General features: G+C 43.6%; 1 long non-coding RNA gene across 1 annotated transcript in view; it reads left to right on the plus strand.

Moving 5' to 3' along the window:
• The first annotated feature begins 4,380 nt into the window (after positions 1 to 4,380).
• LOC310702964 overlaps positions 4,381 to 13,971 on the plus strand; it is a 34,230-nt gene continuing 24,639 nt past the window's right edge. The window contains exons 1-2 of the long non-coding RNA XR_014523842.1: positions 4,381 to 4,517; positions 5,876 to 5,974. This is a non-coding gene — a long non-coding RNA (uncharacterized lncRNA). The remainder of the gene's footprint in view (positions 4,518 to 5,875; positions 5,975 to 13,971) is intronic.

Genomic DNA, 13,971 nt, shown 5'->3' on the forward strand with positions numbered 1-13,971 from the left:
ACTATAGGATTTGACGCTTGGAGGTTTCCACGACCCCTTTATCCTGATCACCCCAAACGCCCAGGCAGGCCAAACCCTTCCCCAGACCCTTATCATGATTAAGGAGTGATGGGAGGAACCATGGAACCATTGGGCATGGTGGGTAGGAGTAATATGTACCGCCCTGATCATATGGATGCTGTTATATTTTTGCTGGCACGAGCGCCATATGATTTGTGGAAAAAGGCGGCCTTCCACTTCCATTCCCTTAATGATTCTCCTGATGTGCTTTGTTTGTCTAACTTTGGGAGAAGGTAATACAGGCCTAGGTCCACAACAAAGGACAGGCCTAATGAACAAAACCTCCAGGAGGGAGAAATACCATAGGATGTGGGAGAAGAACATCTATGTAAGGGATGTGATTAGGTTTGCCACTCTCCTGAAGGTCTCTAATTGTTGGTTATGCATGCATATACCACCACGCACGCGACGCTCGGGCCTAATGTTGCATGGCATACCCATTAGTAAGAACTTCACCATAACTAATAAGATCAACCCCAATGATATCCAAAAGCCCCCTGTGATGCTTACGCTTTTTGAGCCAGCTCATATTTCTTTTAATTTCTCACAAGGGTCCGAATCGTGGGGTGATTATCCAAATTGTTTGCGTACAATGAATTTTAAATTCAACTGTTCCTGCACAACTACAATCACATATGGTAGCACCTCAGTCTGTTATCACTCTGACACCAGTGCAATGTTAAAAACAACGGAGCAAGGTTTGCAGGGAGTGAACTGGAACTATAATTCCTCCATCCCTATGTTGGTTAATATCACAGAAGAGCAGTGGTACATTAGTCATGTGTTTACTGATGCTTTTAATTGGTCAGACCAAAATGCTAACACTCCTTATTTGCTCCACAGGGAGCTATGGTTATGCTGTGGAGATACAGCTTATAAATCTATTCCCCACAACCTTACTGGACTATGTACACTGGGCCTTGTGGTCCCCCTTTTATATAAGGTTGAAAAGCTACCCGCTTCTCTCAGGCTACGCAACCGTCGGAATGTCAATGTGCCTATCGATCAATATGTTGAGACCCAAGTCGCCCATGCCCTATTACCTTCAGTAGGAGTAGCCATGAACTATAGGGATCTCCACCGCTTAGCTAACTGGACTGAAGGTTTGTTTAATGATACTATAAAAGCATTGAGGGAAGTGAACCAAGAAGTTTCAGCTATGAGACATGTTATCCTCCAGAACCGCTTTGCTCTAGATATTATCTTGCCGTCAGAGGGAGGAGTTTGTGCTTTTGTTCACTCCCACTTCTGTATGTTCATTCCTGATAACAATGTTAGTATATCTGCTACTATTGACCACATGGAAACTATGATAGCCGACAACCCACTATCCACCCCTGCTGTTGATCCATGGGCCTGGCTCTATTCCTGGTTGCCTGATGGCAGTTGGCTTCGCCATCTGTTGGTCCTGATAGTAGGACCCCTAATAATCTTGTTGCTTCTCTGCCTCTGTATTCCCTGCTTGATGCAATGCTTGCAGCAGATGATGCAAAAGATGATGTCCCGCATGATGGGTCCCCGGGCCATTGCCCTCATGCATGAGTATAGACCTGTCCCTGCGAACGAACCTAGAGGCTAGGTTGTTCAGTAGAAGAGGAGGGAATGAAGGGAGTAGGCAGGAAGTGCACTGACAGTTGGAAGGCAATGCCCGGAGGGGAGGAGGAGGAATGCAGCTGGAGCAAACAAGATATGTAGGCTTGACTGATAAGCGAAAGGAGTGCACTGGCGAAATGCTTTAGCAACACCCAATGAGGCAATAAGGTAAATCAGGGAATATGATATGAGTTACTGGTGGTGGGGTGGTCGGGAGCTGCTGCAGGGGTATAAATATTGCTTGCATACGGGTATTAGGGGCCGCCAGCCTTTGGAAGCAATTCTGCTGGTTGCCTCTGCGCAGATCACAATAAACTTTTTTCTCCGAAGGAACTGAATCCCTGGTGCTTCTTGTCTCCTCTACGTCCTGGGTAAGCGGGCAAATGGATCCTAAGTAATTAAGGCTTCAGGCTCACGTGGACAAAAGCAGCTGTGGCATGGGCCTTCACCAAAATGGAGTAGGTGCTTCCTCCCCGCCCCCATATGATGGCATACCTCAACCAAAATCCAAGAGAACATCACGTCCACTTAGGAGGAGAGAAGATAAATGAGGGAGGGCCAATAAATCAGGTTTTTCATGGTTTTTTCAATTAATGAATTAGAGTCATTAATATCTAATCCTGAGTTGATGAATAACATGATGCCCTTTGAATTCTCATAATGGGAGAAGCTAATCAGGTTCTTAGCCAGAGGCCTGTCGCCCACCCCACTTGCTCACTGATCCTTTTATATTCGGGGATGCCAGGGATTGAACATGTGACCTTCTGTATGCAACACACATAGTGGGGTGCTCAGTCATAAACATTATGCCAGTATGCTGTGCAGCTTCGAGAGAGTGGAAATAAATTGATTTTCAGTCATAGAATCCTAAACTCAAATCAGCCATGGGTTTTGCTTCCCTTATCCTTTCTGTACAATGCTGAACTGAAGATAAAACAGATTGGGTGGAAAGAGGTTTTGACATTTAATCTGAAGTGTATGTAACTATTGCTCCCTCCCCCCTCTCTCTCCACTCATTTGCACTGACCATCCCAGATGGGAAGCAAATTAGGAAAACTGCAGGCAAAAGGAATCTGCCAAATGTGACATTACAGGGAAGTCTTAATGCAATTGTACATTGCCTTTTGAGCAGTGCTTTATCAGTGCGCTGTGTGCATTAATTATAAAATTAATTTTATAAGCACTCTTGAATGTTATTTAAGTACTCTGACTTCTTCCCTTATATGCCTTTATATTCCCTGCATCGATTCCGGCCCTTGAAGCTCTCCCAAGTCCACATCCCCTCCAGATTGCACAACTCTCTGGCTCTGCTGCACACTGCCAAGGACATGTTTATGAACTGTGCCCTTAAACTATATTAATGTCTCTTTGTTTGTGTGTGTGTGTAAATCTCTCTCTTTTGCATAGCTATAAAGCAGACTATTGTACAAAGATACATCTGTTACCTAGCTGTCACCAGAACATGCCAGTCAGTAATCACACAATTCAAAGTTGGAGCTAACCTCTTATTAGCAAAAATATCATCACCTGAGACATTTGGGGCTGGGTGGCAAAATTCTGTCCCACCGAAGGTCAATTTTGCTAGCGGCCACCCAACATTTTCAGGATTTAAATGGCCGTCCTTTCTCCATTACCACACATCCGAAAATAAAACAAATTGGGTGGAAAGAGGTTTTGACATTTAATCTGAAGTGTATGTAACTATTGCTCCCTCCCCCCTCTCTCTCCACTCATTTGCACTGACCATCCCAGATGGGAAGCAAATTAGGAAAACTGCAGGCAAAAGGAATCTGCCAAATGTGACACTACAGGGAAGTCTTAATGCAATTGTACATTGCCTTTTGAGCAGTGCTTTATCAGTGCGCTGTGTGCATGCCTGATCCAGAATTAATTTTATAAGCACTCTTAAATGTTTTTTAAGTACTCTGACTTCTTCCCTTATATTCCTTTATATTCCCTGCATCGATTCCCAAGTCCACATCCCCTCCAGATTGCACAACTCTCTGCTGCTCAGTGCCAATGACATGTTTATGAACTGTGCCCTTGAACTATATTAATGCCTCTTGCTCACCTCAAAGGACAAGGAAAAGTTTGTGTGTGTGTGTAAATCTCTCTCCTTTGCATAGCTATAAAGCAGACTATAGTACAAAGATACATCTGTTACCTAGCTGTCACCGGAACATGCCAGTCAGTTCAAAGTTGGAGTTAACCTCTTATTAGCAAAAATATCATTTCCCCACCTGAGACATTTGGGGCTGGGTGGCAAAATTCTGTCCCTCCCAAGGTCAATTTTGCTAGCGGCCACCCAACATTTTCAGGATTTAAATGCCAGTCCTTTCTCCATTACCACACATCCACAGCAGGGGGGCATTTTAACCAATGCATTTTGACATCTGAGGTTAACCACAAAATGGCACCCCCTCCCAACCAGATAAGAAGGTCTGAGTGAAGATCAGCATCAGAAAACTGCAGCAGTAACATCAGTTCCTCCTGTGCTGGATCCCCTACTCTGCTGGTTTCAGTCCTAGTGGTGTTGCAATCTCCCAGTCCACTCTTGATCACTGTCCAGCCAGTTTGTGAGTTCATGGCACCAAAGAGTTCCGATCCATGCCAAGAAAACTACAAGACTCTCTGTCCATGCCAAAAATAGGTACAGAATGAGGTGGCTTGAGGGGCCTATGCAGTCATGTCATCAATGCAATAAAAGCAGAAAGTTTGTCCATCTAGCTGGAAGTGAGTGGGGATCAAGAAACCTCCTTCTGAATTGCTACGTGGCAGACAGAATCCTCTTGATTCCAAGCTGATCCCGATGGCTCAAATCCTGCTCCTTGCCTTCTGTGCTTTCATCTATCTTCCTCCTGAAGGTAAGTTCCTTATTCCAGGGCTGAGAGAAGGAGTTTTGATCAAAGATGAGTTGTAGATGTCAACTTCCAAGCAGCTTTAATCTTTCGAGCTAGAGAGCCCTCTCAAGTCTGCAAACAATGATAGAAAGACCAAATTATATAAAAGCATTATATTCTCTCTCTGTGTGCACCTGAGGTTTTCTGTTCGCCTTCAGAGGTAGCCCTGCGTAGAGTGTGCAAATGCACACAATCCTTCTGCAAACAGGAAAAAACAACAACATTGTGAACACTTAGCTTAGACAGATTCCTAGGCAGATCTACTTTCTGTGCTAGTGGAAGTGGGTGCAGATCACTCTGGTGAAAAATCCTACTGTGGCAGTGCATGCTTTTTCCCAGGTAGGACTTTCTGGAACTCAGTTCCGGCACCTCTCAGGTGGGCACCATTACCATTATAAGAGAACAAAGGAGGTGTTTTGTGAGTTTAGGTACCTGGAAAAATAGCATGGGATATGATCATGCACTAAAGATCCATGAGGTCAATGTAAGATACACAATTTTCGTGAATGTGGCTGTGTTTCAGGCCAGATGGGTGTTGAAAGGTATGTTGGTGCTAAATTTGTTAGAAAGGAAAGAGTGGTGTTTCTCCACATAACTGAGAAGCTGCTCAAGAGAAGCCTCTGCAATACATTCTGAGATGTGAACTGTGTAAGTCTGATACACCATTATGCTGCAGAATGGATCCCTCTGCTGTCTTAACTGTGATAATTCCATTATGGGATCAGATAATCAAAGGTATTAAAGGATAGTTTTGCTTCAGTTCATTTATTGGTCCAGGATGTGTGGAGTCGGTATGTTCACCTTTAAGTCTGAATCCAAAGATGCTATCCACCATCCCCCTTGCTAGGGCCCGTTTTTGTCTTCAGGAATCTGTGCTTGCTCTCTCTCTGGACATTGCATGCAAACATCACATAGGCAATGTCCACTCATATTTGGAAAACGTGCAGTTGCAGGAATTAGGAGTGTCAAATACAAAATTATCACACAAAATTCTCCTTCTCACTGGGTTGTTGTCGCATGTTCCTGATACATCTGAACTTGCATGAATCAGCAAATTCACCCTTCACCCCTCACTCCTGAACACAGCAGCTTAGATAATGGCGGGCACCTTAGCTTCATGAGCTGATTTCAATCAACTTTTCCCCAGTCACCAGCTTTTACACAGATGCCTAAACAGGGATACAATTTCCTTGAAAGCAACAATGGTGGTTCCAGTGGCACCCACAAACTGTGTACCAGCTCCTTCACTGAGAGGACACCCCCGTCCAGGGCAAACTCAATGGGTGTGCCTCCCAGAAATAACAAGGGTTTCTTTTTTCTAGCTGATGCCTTGGAATGTGCATTCTACAATCTGATGCAAGGTGTGAAACCGCTACCCTGCAAAGGCACAAAATGTGCTGCCTCAAAAGAGTATACAATGAGTGAGTTCCCCCAGTTTCAATTTCTTTGGGTTTGATTGGTAAATGGTGGGGAAATATACTACAGATGCACCTTCCTACTGCCACCGGAGATTGGGTTAGCCTCCTCACTGCTTGCATGGTAATGATGGAAGTGCCATTGACCATGCACATTTCAAGGATGTGGCATGCTGGAGGAATTCTCTGTTTGTTGTTGTTTAGTCGTTTAGTCGTGTCCGACTCTTTGTGACCCCATGGACCAAAGCATGCCAGGCACTCCTGTCTTCCACTGCCTCCCGCAGTTTGGTCAAACTCATGCTGGTAGCTTTGAGAAAACTGTCCAACCATCTCGTCCTCTGTCGTCCCCTTCTCCTTGTGCCCTCCATCTCACCCAACATCAGGGTCTTTTCCAAGGAGTCTTCTCTTCTCATGAGGTGGCCCAAAGTATTGGAGCCTCAGCTTCAGGATCTGTCCTTCCAGTGAGCACTCAGGGCTGATTTCCTTCAGAATGGATAGGTTTGATCTTCTTGCAGTCCATGGGACTCTCAAGAGTCTCCTCCAGACCATAATTCATAATTCTCTGTTTACAACCCCCTTTTCCTTACCAGAATTTTGTTTCTTGTTTCTCTGTAGCAGGATGGGATGTCATGTATCCTGGAGGGACATCCATTTCCTAACACATTAGCTCACTCCTGACCTGTAGCAGTCTTAGACTTCTCCTCCTGGGAGAAACTGCTCAGGATCTCAGACAGAGGTCTTTCACCTCACCTGCTACCTGATCCCCTGTGAATTCCTTTGAATCCCCTTTGATTCCTGCATTGCAGGTGGTTGGACTAGATGATTCCTTCCAACTCTACAATTCTATGATTTTATGAATTGCAGGTGCCAGGAACTGAACCTCAAACTTCCATAGATAATGTGCTGTCCACATGCTGTACAACAGAGCTATCGCTGTACTCTCAAACATTAGTGTCACCACATTGCATACCCTGGATCAAATGCAAATACGTTTCTTTTCCACCACAAAGAATCCTTAACAAAAATCATTCCTCAGACATCCCTTACAGATCCTCCAAGTGTCCCTATATTCTAGGGGCTTCCCTGATTTAGAGAAGCCAGCCAGTTTCTGATTTGTTTTTGTTTTTTTAAATAATTTTTATTAAATTTGCAATTAACAAACCAATCATATCACATTAATTCGAAATTATACCAATACATAATAAACTCCAAATATTTAGGCGAATTTTAAATTTTTGTTGGGGGTACCCATGCTTCGAGTTCAGAAAGGGTCTAATCATCTCATATTTCTGCTGCTTTGATATTCACAAGTCCAATCTTTCCATCTCTTTGTTGTAATCCTTTTTCTTCTTAGTAACATCCGAGTATTTCTTCAGAGGTGTCCAAATTAGTGTAGTTTGGAACAGTCTAGTCTGCCATCTTGATCCAAAATGGCATTCAACGCTTTCCAAATGTAGACCAAAAACAGCTCCTACATTTCAGAAATCAATATGCCAGATATCTTCACAAAGTCTTCATGGAAGATAGCGGCACTTCCTCCCATTATATATCTGACAGGTGCCTTCTCTATTGTCTTTTTTGCACCTACTCAAAACATTCCACTTTGAACTAGCCTTCTTAGTGGATATCTTCATCCAGGTTGATATTGGTATTTCATCTGGAATGAATTTATTCATGTTATCTCTCTCCCCCCTGCCTAAGAAACAGTATCTGACTTTTCTCCTTGATCTGGGCTGATCCAGGGAACTCTCAACCAGGATCTGGTCCCAAAAGTCAATTGCAAGCAGGGCTAACATTTAACAAGGGCTTTTTAAACCCTGTATGGTGGGGAAACACATTGCCATGGGGGCTATAACCCATGGTGAGAGACCTATTGACGCTGCTACCTCAGTTGGTAGAACATGGAATTCTTAATCTCAGGATCATGGATGTGAACTCCACATTGGGCAGGTGATTCCTGCACTGCAGGGGGTTGAACCAGATGATCCATGTGGTTCCCTCCAACTCTCACATTTTAAGATTCTTTGACCCCTGGCGCTATCCCAACATTAGTTTCGTATCAGATTGTTTTACAGTTTTGGAAGGTTCAGCTCACAATCTTGATTTAAAATGGAGTCCAATGGTTTCCAATTATAGAAAAAAACACACCTTCCTTAGTCCCAGGAATCACCATGCCAAATTGGGCAATGGAATCTTCTGTGAGGTCCCAAGCAGTGTAGCTTGGTACTGTTTGGTCTACCCTCTTGACATTGCAAAATGAAGCAATTTGCAATGGTAAATCTCCATGGGATACCTCATGGGAAGCAATTCATAAATGAAACAATAACGAAATAAATAAAGTTGTTGAAAGGGAATGAAATTTCGGAGATCGCAATACTGGATAGTTAACTTTTATAAATATTAGTTAGAGACATTTTCCCCTTGAAAACAATGATAAACACAACCCTTGTTGGCTGCCCATTTCATGACTGTGGACAGCCTGAGATGATGTATTGGGCAGACCCAAGAGCAATACAATGTTTTTCTCTCATTTAACAGAGGTTGCAGCAACACCATACATTTAAAGAACTCCTACACCACTTAAACAGACATGGCTTCCCCAAGAACTGTAGTTTCTTAAGGGTGTTGACCTCACAGTGCTACAATTCCCAGCACTCTTAAATAGCTACAGTTTCGAGGATTCTCAAACCCAAAGTAGTATAAGAGTGCTGTCAATGTATAGCATAGATCTGAACATAGGGAAACTGCAGATAGAAAAACTTTATAACACATTCCGATACCGAGACGAAGGGAAGTCAGTTAGTGTTATGTGTTTTGTAGTTAATGTAGTTAATTTGTTGTTGTCCTATGTTAATTTTTTATGTATTCTTTTTAGTGTGAATGTATGTCTTTTTTGTTTGGTTTAATGTATGAAAATCAATAAAAAAACTTTTTTAAAAAAAGATCTGAACATAGGGAAAACCCATTCTAAAACCACAGGTGTTTCAAAGTTGGCCTCACTACCTGTTTTTGATTCCTTCTGTGGAATTGCATAGGTCAGGGATGTCCAACCAGTCGATTGTGACCTACATGTAGATCCCCAGCTGATCCTGGTAGATTGCGGGATCCTTATCATGTTCAAAAAGTTACAAGGGAAAAGCTAAAAAAACTCTGTTCAATCCTCCCCCCAAAAAAGCTCAACAACTCTGGGCAATCTACCCACCCCACGTACGCTCCTCCTCCCTCCAATGACAATGGGTAGATCACTGCCAGTTTTTTAATACTGGGAGTAGATCACAGTCTTTTGGGAGTTGGACAAGCCTGGCATAGACTACTGAAGATATTTCCTTGAATGCTTCCTAACTTCCTGGTTTTGCAACTGGTGACTACAATCTTAATCCCTGATCTGTACATATGTTGAGGGCTTCATGCTCACTAGAATGTGATCATTACAATGTGCAATTGTTATTTTGCAAGCCATTGCCCATGTGACCCTCTCTGTATCTGATAGGGATGGAGTGCACTTAAGCGTATCTGGACAAGCACATCATCAAATGGATAAAAGGAAGCTGCTTTTTCGCCCCAGTAGAAGTGAGTGGAGATCACCATTGCCTCCTCTGTAACTAAGAGCTCTGCTGTGGCAAGATGTCCCTCATGGTTCAAATACTGCTCCTTGGTATCTGTGTTATCCTCTTCCTTGCTTCTGGAGGTAAGTTCCTTTCCCCAGTGCTGGGAGACAGTTTTTCAGATAGAAGCAATAAACCTTTAATTACCAGTTGCTGGCAATCACAAGTGAAAAAAGTGCTGTGGAGCTCAGGTCCTACTTGTGGGCATCTGGTCAGGCACTGTGAGAACTCAATGGGCCACTCTCCTGATCTTCTAAGGTTCTTGTACATAGATTACACTTGAGGTTCAAGGCTGGTATCTTAGAGTCTGAAAGGGGCTCTATAGCATTTTTTACCTCCACTGTCAGAGGCAATATGTCTCCAAATACCAGGGGATTCACCAGTAGCTGAAGTGCTATTGAGCTCACGTCCTACTTGTGAACTTCCCAAAGGGGTCTGTTGGGCCTCTGTGAGAACAGGGTGCTGGACCAGCTGGGCCATTGGCCTGAACTAACAGGCTCTTCTTGTGTTCTTATACATTGATTACCCATTTATTATCACCTGAGTTTCAAGACTGGTATTCTGATAACCTTGAGGTTCTCCCTTTTGATGCAGATGCACTGAAATGTCGAGTTTGCATGGCCCCATTTGAAGGGAGTCCATGTACACCTGAAAGTACATGCGACGCTAACCCTGAATTTCAAATGTGCCATGTCTTCAAGTTGACCAGAGGTAAGAGACCTACCATATTTTCCCATGTATTGGATGCCCCAATGTATACGACACCCCATATTTTGGGGGAGTCCAAATTAAGAAAATGGGGGAAATTACCCTGACTTGTTGAGCTTTTTATTTTGGGAGGATTGCCCAGGGGCTAATAGCCACGCCCGTCTAACATGCCACTGTTCCCTCACCAGCAATCACTGAGCTGTCTTTGGGGGGGGGGCAGAGTTGAGCTTTTTTTGGGGGGGGTTAAGCTTTTTGTTTTAGCACTTTTTGCCTTTTCCGTGGGGCATTCTTAGTCTGCTTGCCTCCTCACACTCAGCCCACCCTACAGCTGGGAGGGAGGCTGAAGATGGTCCATTTGTGCAGCGAGGATTCTGCGCCCGGCTACTCGTGAGTGGCGCTGCAGTTGTAGGGCAGGCTGAGTGGGCCAACTTGAGCGGCCAACTGAGCAGGATGCTTCCTGAGGGAGAGCAGGAGGGAGTGAGGGGGGGGGGGAGAAGGTTAGCAAACTAGGGAGGCCCCGGGCTGCGACTGCAAGAGCATATATGGTGGAAAGTTCCATATTTATTTATATATTTTATTGCTATATTCCGTGTATAAGATGACCCACGTTTTTAAATTTCAAAAAAACTTTGGGGAGGGAATACAGAACAGTGGTACCTCGGGTTAAGTACTTAATTCGTTCCGGAGGTCTGTTCTTAACCTGAAACTGTTCTTAACCTGAAGCACCACTTTAGCTAATGGGCCCTCCTGCTGCCGCCGTGCCACCAGAGCACAATTTCTGTTCTTATCCTGAAGCAAAGTTCTTAACCTGAAGCACTATTTCTGGGTTAGCAGAGTCTGTAACCTGAAGCGTATGTAACCTGAAGTGTATGTAACCCGAGATATCACTGTGCATTTCCTCATGGCATATAATTATGAAGGGTGGTATAATATTTCACAGAAATACCTTTATAAGGAAACATACATTGCTATAACTAACATGGCAACCAGGGACACGATGCTGGCCATGAAAATTTCATCAATATTACTTGCTGCAGAAATTCCATATTATTACAGTCCTTTCACTTTTTGAAGTTTTTTTTCCCTCTGGTGGAAACCGTAAATCCCCCTGCAACAGTATGTCCAAAGTCCGGAATCCCAGAAGAGCACCCATGGCCTAAATCAGCGATGGAGAATAGGTGAAGCTCTATATTTGTTGGACTACTGTCCCCATTGGAGTTTGCAATTGACCAAGCTGGCTGGGGCTGGTGGGAGCTGCAGTCCACAAGAAGTTGGCCAGTGCCCAATAATGGATCATTGCTCAGTTTTGTGTCTATCCTTGAGTTTAGAAGGATAGGCACAAAACTGAGCAATGATCCATTATTGAGCACTAGCTAGGAGCAACTCCTGAGTGTCCTTCAGATCACCCTCTACCTGATCTATTTTAACTGGAGACCTTCCATATGCAAACCATTTGCTCTGCATGCTTGTTCATCATACTGGTGTGCAGTGCAGCTTTTTCCACAAAAATAGTCCGGGAGCACAGCCCTGTCCCTCCTGCTTACGTGGATCCCCCTGGAGAGGGGATCTCTGCAAGCCGCAACCGTCCCTCCTGCATGCAGCCTTGCCTCTCTGGCTGGCGCATGCGAGCCACAGGTACAGAGCGGCTTGCAGAGTGAAGCTCAGGGTGGCTTCTTCCTGCGCATCAGCTGTTAGCCGGGAGGCTGAAAAGCCTCATCAAAGCCCCACTGCACCTCCAGCTCATGAAAAAATCCTTTTCAGAGCCCACAGAGGATGTCCCCTTTGTGCTCCAAGGACAGTCTTCTCATGAGTCAGAGGTAATATGGGCCCAGAGGTGTTACTGCTGGAAAAAAGCATTGCCAGTGTGCCAGCTGATTCACAACTGTGGCACAACCTGGATCCTGTAATTAGCATGGCTGATAGTTTCACCACACTCACAAGTGGGGAGAATGAAGACCCAGGAGAGGACTTCATTTGTTGTAAACTGTAGATGTGAGGTGTAGTAGCCTCGGTGTCCAGAAAGCATAAATATAAATGTCTTCTCCTTTTCTCTCTCTACTTTCATTCTGCCTGTCACCATAATAGATGGGAAAGTTCAGCAGAAAATTCTAGGCTGCAAGTCAAAGAGTACTGGAGTTTGCAACACCAGCACCAATACTGATGGAACTGAGGCTCGACATATCTGTTGTGATGACAGAGACTTCTGCAATCAGGATCTGTAGACAGGAACTAAAAACAACCTGAAGAATGACTGCAAATTGAAGCATGTATAGGATCTTCTGCTTATGGTCACCTTTTTTCTATAGCCTCTTCTTCCGTTTATTTGATATAGAGTTTTCAAGGTGGTTTTTTTTTTTGAAAAAAATTAAAGGGAACTGCTACACACAAATACAGCTACAGCAGAGCAAGATGACGATGATTATCTATCTATCTATCAATCATCTATTTGCCTATATCTATCTATCTATCTATCTATCTATCTATCTATCTATCTGTCTGTCTGTCTGTCTGTCTGTCTGTCTGTCTGTCTATCTATCTATCTATCTATCTATCTATCTATCTATCTATCTATCTATCTATCTATCATCTATCTATCTATCTATCTATCTATCATCTATCTATCTATCTATCATCTATCTATCTATCTAGCAATCTATCTACCTATCTCTATTATCTAGCAATCTAGCAATCTATCATCTATTTATCCTGCACCCATGCAATAGTGGCTTTTAAGTGCTTTATAATCATAACACCAATGATGAGATCCAAATGTAATTAATATACACAATAAAACAATTTCAACAAAGCATCAAAAACATTCATATTATTTTCAGATTTTGGAGATGTGATTTCTGGAGTGAAACTGAGTCATCTATCAAGCATTGCCACAACTTTCACAACCTATACTTCATTTGCCACCTTGTCTGCCTGCTTCCCTGTGCTATAGATGCATATGATGATATTGATAAAACAAAAGGCCACGTTAATGTGATTGCATGTACGATGGGGTCAATACAAGTTTTCTCCAGTGCTTCACAAATGCACAAGGCCTGCAACTGTGGAGCAGAAAGGCACTGCAGAGATAGATTTCATTGCACCTAGACATATCTAGGTGTGCAATAATCTATTCTTTGAAGTCACTGCAGTTCTCCATATGACCATGCACTGCAGAATCCTTAAATTAGGGATAATGCTGGCTGAATGGATCCAAATATCAACTATTTGGTGCCCTTAAAGATTAGATTATCACTGAATGGGAACCCAAGCCTTACGAGGAGCGTTTGAAGGAGCTTGTTAGCCTGGAAAAGAGGAGACTGAGATGAGACTGAGACTGAGCCATCTTCCAATGTCTTAAGAGATGTCACATGGAAATGGGGAAACAAACTGTTTTCTCCTGCTCTGGAGGGTAGGATTCAAACCAATGTCTTCAAGTTATAAGAAAGGAGACTCTGACTAAAGATCAGGGGGAAAACGTCTGATGGTAAGAGCTGTTTGACAGTGGAATGGTGTCCCTCTCTCATTCTATAAGTAATGCAACTTTTACAACACAAGTTAAAGGTCTTTGGATCATGCATGTGGCACTCACTGGGACTGGGACATGGTGGGTCAAGGTTGCAGTGAGTGCTCAGTTACTTTTGCAGCCTGGAAGTGCACGACCACCCTCAGGCGTCACCACCAGCTCCTTGACCT

Source organism: Podarcis liolepis (assembly GCF_965112155.1).
Source record: "Podarcis liolepis genome assembly, chromosome: 3".
NCBI classification, from domain to species: domain Eukaryota; kingdom Metazoa; phylum Chordata; class Lepidosauria; order Squamata; family Lacertidae; genus Podarcis; species Podarcis liolepis.